At 32.7% G+C, this 13,082-nt stretch overlaps 1 long non-coding RNA gene across 2 annotated transcripts; it reads left to right on the top strand.

Moving 5' to 3' along the window:
- The first annotated feature begins 606 nt into the window (after positions 1 to 606).
- LOC143246232 (uncharacterized) lies at positions 607 to 7,055 on the top strand. 2 transcript variants are annotated; one of them, XR_013025865.1, is made up of 3 exons: positions 607 to 925; positions 5,484 to 5,625; positions 6,690 to 7,055. It is a non-coding gene; the product is annotated as an uncharacterized LOC143246232 (long non-coding RNA). The 2 variants fall into 2 exon arrangements; XR_013025866.1 differs by having other exon boundaries at positions 610 to 901.
- The last annotated feature ends 6,027 nt before the right edge of the window (positions 7,056 to 13,082 follow it).

The raw sequence follows: 13,082 nt of genomic DNA, 5'->3' as shown, positions 1-13,082 counted from the left end.
TGTTAACATTGATATCATTGGCATCATTGAAAAGTTCAAAAATGGTTCGGGTAAACGCCCTAAGACGTAAAATGTACGACAGACTGTTTACCAGATAATATTGAAATTTTGAACAAAGGCATTGACGATGATTTTTATAAATTGGGACCTGAAAAGATCAGGAAATACCGGATTCTATATGTCATTCCTTCTGAACCAAAGTTTTGTCTGGCTATTACACCCTGACATTGAAGGCCAAATGAGAACTGGAATATAGATATTATGAACTTCAAAGGAAATATAATCTAATTATTTAAAGACTTTACAACTGATCATAGTTGATTAAATATTTTCCTTGAGATATAGAAATGAAATGCAAAATATCATTCACAAAATACGATGAGAGGAAACCAAAGTGAGTGTTTGATATTTTAGCTTAATGCAATATCTTGTAAACACATTGCAAGTGAAACTGTTTATCATTACTGTTTTAATTCTTTACCATGTTTAGCACAGCCAATATTCGTTTATGCATCGATATTTATGTAGCCATATCTCCTTTTACTGTGAAATGGTTTTCATTAATGCTTTCGTTTTGTTTGACTTCCACAGTTGAATCCTAAAATCGATGTTATTGCGATCCTATTCTGGGGTGAAAAATGTTGCGGCAGGCAATAAAAATAATTCCCGACTCTGAATGGACTCGTTTGGATCGGTACTTTGTTTTGGTTGCCGTAAGCTTACTTTTTACACCAACATCGGGATCCTGCAACGTTCGTGACCTTGCTTACCTGACTTGCATATATCATCATATTTATATAAATAACATTGGCCCATTCGGACCTAACCAAAGTCAGCCACTGAGTAAAGATTTTACCTAGTTCGGGATGTAGGACAGTAGGCGGATTCCATCGATGTTGAGGTTGTGATTTCCCTTTACACACAAGTAATTGTATTATTTCGAAATTCGAGGCTAAATGAAAATTGCTTCTCGAGAATGTTTCCTGGTCTTTTTCGCTACGGGTCCTTAACGAACCTAATAAGCTTAACGAACTGGTTGTTTTCTCAAGACTAATTCATAAGCTGTGTATTTGCATATACTTATTTCTTAGTAGTGTTAAAAGTGTATTTTCTTCTTCTTCGAAATGCTTTATTCAATTAAATAAATATATTTTTTTCAAACCTTATATAAATATAAGTTCACTGTGCGAGAAAAAGCCATCTTAAAAGTTAATAAGGATAAGTTACAGAATTCTGTTGCCAAATGTTCCACAGTTTGATACAAAATATAATATATTGTTAAACGTACCAACCGTATCTCTGAACTTTTATTTAAAGCTTGTAGTAGATTTTGTTTCTTTGCAACAATGTATGTACAATGTTTTACTCTCAGTCTAGATTGTAGTTTGTTTGTTTTGAATTTCCCACAATATCTCCATTGTGCTAGCCGTCCCCAATTCTGCAATGTAGGACAAGAGGGAAGGCAGTTAGTCATCACCACCCACCGCCAACTCTTGGGCTACTCTTTTACCAACCAGCAGTGGAATGAATTCTACTTAACATATCTGTGTACACTGTTCTGTGATAATGTTTGCTTGTGAAAAATCACTTTTGTAAGAAGCAGAAGTTGTTTTTGATAAGATATTTTTAAACAACACATCCATGATGTATACATTTATGACACATTTTCAGGTATTGGTAGTTTACATGACAATCAATTAATGAAACACAATAACAATTGATCAAAGCATCACATAAGAGACACATGTTGGAGCTAATTAATAGATATATATATTTTATTGAGATACACTTGTTTTTTGCTACATTGAAATTTTAGGTTGTTATTTATAGTAAGGTATGGATGCCATGTCTCTGGTTATAGCAGAAAATTATGTAAATTCTTTTAGCATATTAGCTAAAACAGGAAATACATTGTTACTTCCAACTAACACGGGAGCTATATCAAGTATGGTTACTGGAATAAGTAAATGCATTCTGTTACTTAGAGTGTTTTTATCAAAGTCTTTGTCTGCCAAATATATCTGTCTCAGAGATATGCTTGTGGAACTTGTACCATATTTGTTATTTGTGTAAATAAAATATAATTGGACCCACAGTAAAAATATATATAATAAACGGTTATAAAGTAATTTAATTTCTCAAAGATTTGTGTATTTGAAGTTTAATTAAATGTGGATTATAGGACAGTTAGTAATTGTATTAAAATAATGGTTGTAAGTTGTTTTTTACAGCCCAGTTCTTGTCACAAATGTAAATTTGTGATCATTTTGTCCTGCAAAGACTAGAAATTCAAATCATAAGTAAAAATTAATAATGCCTTATAATAGAACATACTTTGATTGTATAATTTATTAATGCTTACTTGCATGTAAAACTGTTTTTCTAAATGGTCAGTGTTGCAAAACATAGTCACATTTGAAAGTCAAAACAAATAAGAAGAAAAACTATAATGTTTTCCATGTTCTAATTTTCTACTTAATTTATAGTTATTGTATTATTTTAACATAATTTCTTTTTTCTGTGATATTGAGTTTATCTAATACATAATGATTTTAAATATTTTGACTACATGGATTTTAAAAATGTCTTACATGAAATTAAAGTTATGTAGATATACATTTTTTGTCATTAAAATGGCAATAAGTATTACTGAACTATTTATTAAAGTTTACACTTATTAATTAATTGTAATATATGCCAGTAGCAAAATGTTTTCCATTTCTTTCTGGTATACAATTTTGAAGTTAAGTTCAACTGAAAGTTTCTGTTTCTTGAAGCTGCTGATTTGATAACTTACCTGTTTTTAAAAATTTATTTCTTACATAATTCTCAGCCCATGCTATTTTGAGTGTTTCATGATTATGGTGAGAGGCCAGTTTTCATACTTAAATAATGAGATATAGCGTCAGAATTAGGAATGGTGGAAAACTGTTCATATATTTTTATATCAATTATAACAAAAAAGGGAGATTTTCTGTCTGTATTTACTTGTTTTAAGTGTTCTCAAAAACTGAATGTTTGAATTATAGTCCAATTTTAAGTTTCAGATTCAGTTTCAATTTTTTTAAAAACATTTCAGAGTGCTTACTGGTTAAAAATGGTAGTTTCTACTTTTCCTTGTACTAAATCACAGAACATTCAGTATACTTAAGTTACAATAAATGTATAAATGTTTTGAATGTGTATATAACCATGCATGCACTGGATAGCCATTTTATTGAGACCTAGAAGCACATCTGTGGGATGTTTCATTTATTTACACTTGCCAAAGTGCTTATCGTGACATGTGATAAGTGAGTGATTGATTCTTAAAAGTATACAAAAGTAAAGTATTATTATTTTTCGTTTGTTAGACAATGAGTAGAAACAAGAATTTCTTTAACTTTTCAAAAGGCATAATAATGTATACCTTTGTAGCAAGAGCAGCATTATAAAAGACCATTTATTTAACCAGCTCTTTGAAGGATCTAGCAATTAGGATTTGTTGAAAGTGGTAGTAAGTATATTAATTACTATTCAATGTTTATTGAAAAAGGGAAAAGAAATAATGAACAGCTTTGTAAGCAAGCTGTTATCAAAAAATTTTCACAAGTACATGATATACTACTTTTTATTATGGAGTAGCAGAACATAATAAGGTTTACTTACTGGTACATGTGCACAATAAATAACAGTCTGGAGATTGAGCTTTTGAGTGGATTGTTTAATTGTATTCCAACATTTCAACTATTCATGACCATCATCGAGTAACTGTTGTTTATTGTGAGAGTGAACAATAATTACCTCATGATGGCCACATGAATGGTCAAAAAGTTGGAATAAAGTTACATTAACTGTCTACTCAAAACCTGTATCTCTGATTTTTTATTTAAATAATGTAGTTTATTTTGTTTCCTCACAACAATGTATGTACAATGTTTTACTCTCAGTTCCAGTTGAATAATGGTGGTGATTACTTCTAAAGAATATGCCATGTAGGAATTTTATTGGGCATTCCACTCTGTAAAAATATCATGTTCCACTGAGCCTGCCATAATTTTAACTTATTTAATTTTTATTCAAAGGATTACAGAGATTATGGTATTTTAATATTTGCATAAGGTAATTTAGAACAGTGTGTCATTCTGTTTTGATAGAGTAATATGAAATGAAATGTTCACTGACACGTGAGCCCTGATTTAGAACTGTGCATCATCCTGGTTTAATTAAGTAATATGAAATGAAATGTTCACTGACACGTGAGCCCTGATTTAGAACTGTGCATCATCCGGGTTTAATTAAGTAATATGAAATTAAATGTTCACTAACATGCAAGCCCTGATTTAGGATTGTACATTATTCTGTTTTAATTAAATAGTATGAAATGAAATGTTCACTCACACCCAACTTTGCTTTAGTTGGCATTTTGCTGGCAAATAATTATGTTATTTTTCTTCCCTTACTTTAAGACAGTTGAATTATAATTTTCATTGACTTACTGATCTGGAAACGTTACCATATCCAAGGGCCAATTGCATTTGACTGTAGTGTTATACACTTGAATGTAATTGTGTTAAAAGTTTTAGAAACAATGAGTTTATGATTTCCAGATTTGAAAGAACATTTTTTTTTGTAAACATCTGCAAAAAACAACTTTATTCAATGCCAAAGAGGAAAACATATCCATGTGATAAAACTGAAAGTGAGTGTTTTATCTGAATATTAACTTTTGTTGTTGTTGTTTTTTGTTAGTGTCTTTGATGTTATATTTACACACCAGTTTCAGTATAAGATAGAAACTCGTCTCACTGACACTTTTATGAATTTGATGCCCGCGTCGCGATAAACATGCTCGCCCTCCCAGCCGTGGGGGTGTATAATGTGACGGTCAATCCCATTATTCGTTGGTAAAAGAGTAGCCCAAGAGTTGGCGGTGGGTGGTGATGACTAGCTGCCTTCCCTCTAGTCTTACACTGCAAAATTAGGGATGGCTAGCACAGATAGCCCTCGAGTAACTTTGTGCGAAATTCCAAAACAACAACAAGAACTATGAATTTGATAAACGTTTTTCACAAACAATTTATGTAACTGGAAGTTCTAGCATTTTATTTTTTCATAAATAATAATAATTATGATTCATTTCACAGTTAAGATTCTCTTGCTAAATTTGTAAGATGATAAGATACAGAGCAAATTTCTCAAAGTTCTGTGATCTTATAAGATGCTTTCTACTTCAGATATTCATGTACACTGTTTTGTGATAATGTTTTCTCATGAAAAGTGACTTATGTAAGAAACAGAAGTTTTTTTTTATTCGATATTTTTAAACAACCCATTCCTCATTTATATATTAATGTAATATTTTCAAGTATTGGTAGTTCAAATGATAAATTTGGGACAACCCATTAATGAAACACAATAACAGTTGATCAGAGAATCACATAATGCTTGTATTTAGTGACACATGTTGAAGCTAATTAATGTTTATGTATATTTTTATATAGATACACTTTGTTTCTCCAACATTGAAATTTTGGGTTGTTATGGATGCTCTGTCATTGGTTATAGCAGAACAGTATGTGAATCCCTTCAGGAAATTAGCTGGAAGAGAAAATAGTGTTACTTTCAACTTGAGAATTGGGAATGGTGGAGTACTGTTTATATATTGTTATAACATTCATAACATTCTTTGCGTAACGAAAATATAATTGGATCCACAATCAAAATATGTATTAAGTGGCCAAAAAGTAATTTTATTTCTCAAAGATTTGTGTGTTTGAAGTTTAATTAGATGTGGATTGTAGGACAGTTAGTAAATGTATTAAAATAGTAGTTGTAAGTTATTTTTCACAGTCCAATTCTTGTCACTAATGTAATTTTGTGAACATTTTGACTGGCAAAGAGTAGAAATTAAAATTATAAGTAAAAATTAACAATGCCTTATAATAGAACAATTATATTTGTATAATTTATTAATGTTTACTAGTTTATAAAACTGTTTTTCTCAATAGTCAGTGTCAGAAAACGTAGTCACATTGGAAATATGTTAAGTCAAAAGAAATAAGAAAAAAAACTATAATTTTTCTATGTTCTTATTTTCTACTTACCTTCTAGTTACTGTGTGTATTTTTTCACCTTAATTTCTTTTTTCTGTGAAATTGAGTTTCTCTGTTACATATGATTTTAAATATTTTGACTACATGGATTTTAAAAATATCTTGCATCTCATGTAGTTATATAGTTTTTGTCATAAAAATGACAAAATATAATACTGAATTATTTATTCAAATTTCCAGTTACTAATTAATTATAATAACTGCCAGTAGCAAAATATTGTCTATTTCTTTCTGGTATACAATATTGAAGTAAAATTCTGTTTAAAGTTTCTGTTTCTTGAAGCTGCTGGTTTGATAATTTTGTCAATTGTATTCAAAAATTGTTTTCTTGCTTAAGTCTCAGTTCGTGGTATTTCAAGTGTTTCTTGATTATGATAAGAGGCCAGTTTTTGTACTTTAATAATGAGATATAGCTTGAGAATTGGGAATGGTGGAGTACTGTTCATATATTGTTAAAACATTCATGACATAAAAGGGAGATTTTCTATCTGTAGTTACTTGTTTCAAGTATTCTAAAAAAAACTAAATGTTTGATTTATAGTTCAATTTTAAGTATCAGAGTCAGATTTTAATTTCTTTTTAAATATTTCACAGTGCTTCCTGGTTAAAATAGGCAGTTTCTACTTTTTATTCTACCAAATCACACAAAATTCAAATTAATTAAGATTCCAGAAGAAGAATGTGTAGAACCTCCTATTCAAGACTTGGGAGAGTAGAAAAGTGATAAAGAGGAAGAACCTGAGGAGTATATGGCCCACCTGTAAACCCACTAGAAACAAGCTCTAGTGCGAAAAATACAAAATGTTAGTTATTGAGTATATGGGAATTTTATTAAAACTAACGTGTATGTTAGTTAGTAGACCATGATTTTGATGTGTTTCATAATAGATAATGGTTTCATTTATGAAGAAATGTTATGTTATTCACTGCTGGTTATTTAATAAAAGGATATTTCTATTACTTGCTGTTATTTTTTAAGTAACTAGTGTAATCATTTTGTTTCATTATATTAACTTATACAGCATGTGTAATAGTCTATACCTAAAGCTTGCTTCCATTTCCTTTGAAGTTTAGAATATGAATATTCCAGTTATCTTTTGGCCTTGAATGTCAATGGTGTAATAGCCAGACGAAGCTTTGGTTGAGAAGAAATGTCATGTAGATTTGAGTATTTCCTGATCTTTCCATGTCCCAATTTATTAAAATTATCGTCAATGTCTTTCTTCAGCATTTCAACATTATGTGGTGTACAGTCTGCCGTAAGTATTACCGTTTTCAGGTCGTTTACCCCAACCATTTTTGAATTCGTCAACGATGCCATTAGTATCAATGTTAGGAATTATTGCCACGATATCATATTCTGTGTTGCAAAATATTAATTTGTTATCTTCAGTCTGTTTTTGAGTATGTTGTGTATAATGTACAAAATTGCCTTTATTTTTACTTATCACTCCATTAAACACATGCTGGAGTCTCGTTACTGTAACTGCAAAGCTTTATTTAAGTAAAAACATCTCTTTTCCTTTTTCTCTATTTCACTGAAAGGACGAATCAATCAGATTCACAGATACAGTTTGCTAAATGTTTTGAACATCCTGACTTCTTATATTTGCAACACAAAGAATTCATATGAACAAGAATCACAATTTTTTCGACAGTCTTTGAAGCAGTTGTTAGCAATTTCGATCCATTGACTTGAAGCAGCCAAAAGTCCATTGAAGCTAAAGGTAAGCTAAATCGATGTCTTTTTGGTCAATTACTTTTCCCAAGAAAGGAAACAAGATAAAAGAAATATTTTCAGAATGGCTGCTTTTTTTTTTACTGCAGAGAGAGGCAGTGCTAATTAGAGTGGAATCAATTTAGAGCTAGCTGAAAGTGTAATAAAGAAAAACAGCAATTATTAATCAAAATGATATACAACGTCTACTACTTCCACTGTATTTGGGTTCTTAGCCTGTCTTTCTTCTGTAGTAGTGGTCTGAGAGAAACGAGAATCGAGCCACTGAAGTAACAAAGTAAATATATTTTTTCTTCGTAGTAGTTCCTAAAACTTTCTAAACTAAGAACAGGATGAAGAAGGACTTTTTGATCTTTCAGGTTTATTCAAACCTAAAACGTGTTGATAAAGAAAGTTAAATACGTAAAATATATACAGCTATGTCACAAAAAAAAGAACCCTGGAAGTTAACCATATTTTGATTAGGTCATATAGCTGGATGATAAAATAGTGGTGAATAACAACATCTCAGAATTGCAAGGCTATTTCTAATGTAGTCAGAAAATAATAGCTTCTTTAAAGCCCGAATACCCAGATTATCCTTATTGTGAGGTGAAATATTGAGAATGAACTGCATTAATGGCCATAACTTTCCTAAACAGGTGCAAGTGCATCCCAATAAGATTGGATGATGACCGAAGAAGGTCGAAATATTGTTTGATTCTCTACATAGAGCTTTTTCTATCCATACCAGTCGTTTTTACATATATAATTTTCTCTACAAGTTGGTTTTCTCGTCATCACGACTGACAGTCAAGTTTTATACTTTGGTCAGACAAGGGCATGTCAAGAGAAACTGTTATTACTGTTACTTGTTATGAGGTTATACTATTTCCATTTTACTTATAATTTTTTATTGTACCTTTACTCCATCCCATGCCGTTTCGGAAGTGTAGTGAAGCAACAGTGAGTAAAATGACATCACTTCCAACTGATCCCAATATCAATGCGCACGACTTTCTTGGATAATCTTACATGCATCAAGAGATTGGAACCAGGACGTTATTTCCAGTTTTCATCGTAAATGGTGGTCTGCTGTGGGTACATCTGTCTTGTGTGGCATAATATCTGTCTGTTACTGTCTGATACATTTTCAGGCTGTTTCAAAGTAACATCTTATCCACGTGATTTCTCACTCCTTTTTGCTTCGTCATTTACTTTATTCATGGTTCTTCTCTCTCATCTCATTTGATTCATTTGTTGTTTTTTCTTTTCACTAGTTTTTTACTTTTACATTTCTTTGTGTCTCTATTCAGGTGTTGAGAAAGATGTAGATAGCTAAGGAGATCGTCCAGAACTACCATAACATATCATGCATGATTGTGTTTGTTTTCTTTTGTTGTTGTTTTTCATTCACTCAGTGTATTTTTTTACCATCTGTTTTAAGTGCCATTGAGAATTGTGAAAACTGCCAGAGTTAACTTTGGAGAAAGAAAAGATAATCAGTGATTCAGAATTTAGCGTGAATGATTGGGAACTAAAATCATTTCAGTGAATAAAGTTTTGTGAAGAATGTAAAGAGAGTTAGTTAATAAGTACTTGTGAATTATGTTACTGTTTCAGTTTTCACTCGTTTTTAATCAGTACGGCTGTTACTAAGATTATTTTTAAATACGTAACACAAACACAAGCTTAGTAAATCCGTCGATAGAGTTATACAGCCATAACCAAAAAATTATACATGTCGTATATTCAGTGGCTCAACTGGAAGTCTGAATATAACCTTTAAAACAAGGGTTTAGATACTCATGGTGGGAACACCAGAAATAATCCGTTGCGTTGTTTTCTGCTTAAGAAGAAACAAACAAAAAGAAGCTTTTCTTTAAGGCAAGTATTTTCATCGTTTGCCATATGTAAATTTGAAATAGATCGTGAAGTCTATTATAACATTGAAACCAATTAGGAACACCAAACATGTGAAATATTTTGAATTTCCCAACTTTAACATGGTAAACAAAGTAACAATAGTTGATAGCAAATGTTATAATTTCATTTTAGTTGTATTTCACTAGTTTTATGATTAGTTCAATCTCAAGAACAGGTCGCATTTCAGGTCCAGCTAAACGGAGCCGAAAATGCTTTAATAATATGGTTATCTGTCAAATTACCGACGTCACGAATTTATTTTTTACATGTAGGATGCACTTGTGTGTAGTTTATACTGAATCATATTACGTTAATTAGTTATATGGTGAAAGAAATATTTTAGTAGTTACAAAGAAAATAATACATTTGTCCACCGATATTCTGTATCCAATATCAAATAATAATTCATACAACCCGACACTGAAAATTATTTTATATTTGTATTTCGTCCAGAATGTTCTTCATAGTTGAATTCAGAATTTGTTCATATTGTTGCCTCTGTTTCCTTTGGAACGCGTGTGTCACGTTTCCAAAAGTACTGGCCCGGCATGGCCAAGCGTGTTAAGGCGTGCGACTCGTAATCTGAGGGTCGCGGGTTCGCATCCCCATCACGCCAAACATGCTCGCCCTTTCAGCCGTGGGGGCGTTATAATGTGACGGTCAATCCCACTATTCGTTGGTAAAAGAGTAGCCCAAGAGTTGGCGGTTGGTGGTGATGACTAGCTGCCTTCCCTCTAGTCTTACACTGCTAAATTAGGGACGGCTAGCACAGATAGCCCTCGAGTAGCTTTATGCGAAATTCAGAAACCAAACAAACAAACCAACCAAAAGTACTTTTAAAATATGAAATAAAATTATCCACGTTAATTTGATGTAAACCAACATATACATCTTCAAAAATACAGAAACTGTAATGTGGAGAAATCGGGATAAAACGTACAGCAAATATTATAGATTTTAAAGAAATCAAGTTGTGTTTAGACTTAATGTCACGTACGAATCACATGGGTCACCTAGAATGAGACATTGAACGTTTTGCCTGCCCTCTAACACAGCAAAACAATCTTTAACAACAGTAATGATTTTCGCTTCAGTTCGGCATAATTAAAGGAAAGGATTTGAGATATGCTCATGTGGATGAGTTTAGATAGACGTTTAGAAAATAGTTTCTTATCCATAGTAATTGCACGCTGTATTTTATAAAGAGCTGTTTTGGAATGTTGTTAGACATCCTTATGTTGATGGGCGTTATTTTGTCCAGAATAAAATGGACAAAATGTACTACAGTACATGAGCTTCAAATATATTGTTCTAAGGTTATTCCTTTGTTGGCTAGCTCTCTTAAATTATATGGTGAAAATAATTAAACGTCCAGTTTACATAACGGTAACAAATTAGTTAAATTTTTTCCTTGACATTTTTAGACGCTTCAACACTACTGTAACTTGTAGGCTAATTTTACATGTGGTATTACAAAGGTAAATACCACGCTAACTGTTTTACATTATTATGAAAAATAATCTTTATTCTCCAACTTTACAGCTAATCGACAAAGAAAATAACCCGTCTATAACCGATTAAGGGTCAGACGGACCTGGGGACAAATTTTCTACACAGATTTTATGGAACAGAATAGATTCCCTTGAATATTCCAGGCATTTGAGATATGTGATTATTGAACATATATGTCACCCAAAAAACTTGTATACAGGTGACATGCATCGTTTTTTCAAAGGGAAGCCGTTTTGGATATGCGGCATAATGTTGCCTATGTCATATGGGTGGCTTTTGTGCTAAGATGTGTGTTCGTTGATGTGTTCTTGTGATTTCATGGATTGTAAATTCAACATCGTTTCAATGTATCGTGCACAAACTTTTGTATAAGTGTGTATTTGCTCCGTCATAAAATTAAGTACTTAGAGCAGTGGTTCTTAATCTTGTTGGAGGTACTGAACCACGGAAGTTTCGTACTTGCATTCACTGAACCCTTCGTAATTGAAAAAATAAAATGATTTTTTCATATTCACGCTAAGTAGATATTTTACTAGTGCACAAAATGAACCATGCATCAGTTGCACACAATATCACTGTGTTCAAAAACAAAATCAACAAAACATGAATTTCACACAAAAGCAAAAACATAACTCAATGAATATTTACTGCAAATCAATGTGACTTTTGCTGTTGCCTTTGAGAGACAAGTTCAGAAATGCACGGCTTCACTTTGGCAAGTGCCACTCTCATAACATTTTCGCAACAAAGTCTGTTCCTTTTCTTCGTTTTTATGTCTACCATCCTCGAAAAGGATTACTCGCAAAGATACGTTGTAGCAAATGGCATGAGTATCTCAAGGGCTTTCTCAGCAATTAGAGGGAATGCTACGATTTAGTGACACTAAAATGTTGAGAGTGTTGTTGTTCTAAAAAGTTGCTGTTGAATCTGGCTCTGCTGAAGTTCAATGATTTCGTCGAGGTATTCATCATTGACATCTGCTGTCGCAACAATAAACGTGAACGGCTGTCTCACCCATGCTGGATATGAATCTCTAGTGGGGAAGTATCCGTCGAGAGACGTTGCGAGCTCATCTGAGTGCATGGCAATTGCTTGCTTCAGTTCCCCGGGTATAGAAATGTCTCCGATTTCAGACACATCTTCGATCTTACTTACACAGTCGTCCAGCAGGGAAAAGTTTGCGAAATTATTATTCTCTGTTCGTCGTTTCCATAACGGTAGCTTTTTTGAAAAGCATTCAGGTTTTCTTCCGCTTTGATGATGTTGACTCCACCGCCCTGTATCTGTTGATTGAGATTATTGAGAGCATCGAAGATATCGGCCATGTACACCAAAATGAGAATGAACTCAGATTTTTCGAAGCAATCTGCATGACAATGTTGGTGCTCTCGCAAAAACAGGGTTAATTCCACACGCATGACAAAAACACGATTCAGCACCTTTCCCTGGGATAACTGCTGAACGTTAGAATGGTACAGAAGTATCTCGAATTCAGAGCCCACTTCATTACACAGCTCTTCGAAGATGCGGTGCTTCAGGGCACGATTTCGCACAAAGTACACACTTACCACTAGAATTTTTAATACTTCTTCCAGTTTTGAAGGCAATGCTTTTGTTGCCAATGCATGCCTGTGCAGAACACAGTGCGTTACAATGATGTGTGGTGCATCGACTTTCACCAGTGTACCAAAACCAGACTTTGGTCCCAGAATGACTGGAGCTCTGTCCGAATAAACTGCAGAAACCTTATCCCACGAAAGATCGTTGTCTCTGAAGAAGTCATCCACGAGTTTCTTCACGTTGGCTGCCTTAGTTGTTGTTGTAAGAGGATT

This window comes from Tachypleus tridentatus, chromosome 1 (assembly GCF_004210375.1).
Source record: "Tachypleus tridentatus isolate NWPU-2018 chromosome 1, ASM421037v1, whole genome shotgun sequence".
Classification (NCBI taxonomy): Eukaryota; Metazoa; Arthropoda; class Merostomata; order Xiphosura; family Limulidae; genus Tachypleus; species Tachypleus tridentatus.
Note: the sequence above shows the minus strand (reverse complement) of the source record. Positions and strands in the feature narration are given on the sequence as shown.